Below are 2,500 nucleotides of genomic sequence, written 5' to 3'. Positions count from 1 at the left end.
TATATATATATATATATATATATATATGTGTATATATATGTATATGTACACACACACACACACACACACACACATATACATATATATATATATATATATATATATATATATATATATATATATATATATATATATATATACATATATATACATATATATATATATATATATATATATATATATATATATATATATATATATGTATATGTGTGTGTGTGTATATGTGTGTGTTCGTGATGTATATAATACAAATATATATATATATATATATATATATATATATATATATATATATATATATATATATATATATATACATATATATATATATATATATATATATATATATATATATATATATATATATATATATATATATATATATAAAGACACACCAAGCCACCGCCAGCCAGGTACCCATTCGTCTCCCTCCGCGACGCTGTGCCAGATGTCCGAACACAACACCGACCGACACAAAACGATCAGTTACAAGGTCCACGTTCTGACTGCAGGGATATATGGGAGAAAGGGAGACAGAGAGAGAGAGAGAGAGGGAGGGAGGAGGAGGACGAGGGGGATGGGGGAGGATGGGGAAGGGGAGGATGGGGGAGGGGAGGATGGGGAGGAGGGGAGGGGAGGGAGGAGGAGGGAGGATAGGGGGGAGGGGAGGATGGGGAAGAGGAGGAGGAGGAGGGAGGAGGAGAAGGGAAAGAGGAGACACAAAGAGAGGGAGGAGGAGGAGGAGGAGAAGAAGGGGAAGGGAAGGGAGGGAGGACGAGGAGGACGAGGAAGAGAAGGGAGGAGAGAGCGAGAGGGAGAGGAATGTGGGTCTGTAGAGGAAGGAAGAGGAGAGGGAGAGAGGGAGGATGAGGAGGTTAGAGGGAACGTAAGAAAAAGAAACAAAGAAGGAGAGAGAGAGAGAGAGAGAGAGAGAGAGAGAGAGAAAGAGAAAAAGAGAGAGAGAGAGAGAGAGAGAGAGAGAGAGAGAGAAATAGAGAGAGAGAGAGAAAGAGAAAGAGAAAGAAAGAGAAAGAGAAAGAAAGAGCTTGAAACAAACGAACTAAAAAAAAAAAAAAAAAAAAAAAAAAAAAACAGAAAAGAGAGAAAGAAACAACCAGGATATCGAGAAACGGAGAGAACATTATTCCTCTCTCTCCTATTTCCTCCCTTCGTTCGCTCTCGGGGTGTCCGACGCCAAGCTTGCACTGTTGCAGGAACTCGACTGAAACTCTGCAACGGAAATCTTGCCTCACTGGTTGAAAGGGTTATTGCTTTAAATAAAAAGACAAAGGGAGAATGAATAATACTGATACGAAGAGAAATAATGATAATGATGATGATAAATCTTACAATATTGATAGTAATGATATTTACAATGATAATGTTAAAAGGTAGATTTTATAATATTGATAGTAATGACATCTACAATGATAATGTTAAAAGGTAGATTTTATAATATTGATAGTAATGGTATTTACAATGATAATGATAAAGTTAGATTTTATAATATTGATAGTAATGGTATTTACAATGATAATGATAAAGTTAGATTTTATAATATTGATAGTAATGGTATTTACAATGATAATGATAAAGTTAGATTTTATAATATTGATAGTAATGGTATTTACAATGATAATGATAAAGTTAGATTTTATAATATTGATAGTAATGGTATTTACAATGATAATGATGATGGTAAATCTTAAAATATTGATAGTAATGACATCTACAATGATAATGTTAAAAGGTAGATTTTATAATATTGATAGTAATGGTATTTACAATGATAATGATAAAGTTAGATTTTATAATATTGATAGTAATGGTATTTACAATGATAATGATAAAGTTAGATTTTATAATATTGATAGTAATGGTATTTACAATGATAATGATAAAGTTATATTTTACAATATTGATTGTAATGGCATTTACAATGATAATGATGATGGTAAATCTTACAATATTGATAGGAATGATATTTACAACGATAATGATAAAGTTTAATCTTATTATATTGATAGTAATGGTATTTACAATGATAATGATAAAGTTAAATCTTATGATATTGATACCAATGATATTTGCAATGATAATGATAAAGGTAAATCATATGATATTGTTAATAATGATAATGATAAAGGTAAATCAAATAATATTGTTAATAATGATATTTATAATGATAATGATTATCTTTCTCACTACTGCTGTTGTTATTATAATTATTTTTATCAACATGATTACCATAAAAGAAATAATAATAATTAGAATAAAACCACCATTAATAATCCAAAAATTATTAAAGAAACAAAAGCGGTCTCATTAATTGTGAATAAATGAATGAATGATAAACAAATATAGATAAATAAATGAAGAAACATAAACAGATAAAACATCTGATAAATAAAGAAATAAGAAACTAATAAATAACAAATAAAATTGATAAACAGACAAATAAGTAAAATACAAATCAGACAGACAAACAAAAAAGCAAATA

Source organism: Penaeus vannamei, chromosome 1 (assembly GCF_042767895.1).
Source record: "Penaeus vannamei isolate JL-2024 chromosome 1, ASM4276789v1, whole genome shotgun sequence".
Taxonomy (NCBI): Eukaryota; Metazoa; Arthropoda; class Malacostraca; order Decapoda; family Penaeidae; genus Penaeus; species Penaeus vannamei.
This window is presented reverse-complemented; position numbering follows the sequence as displayed.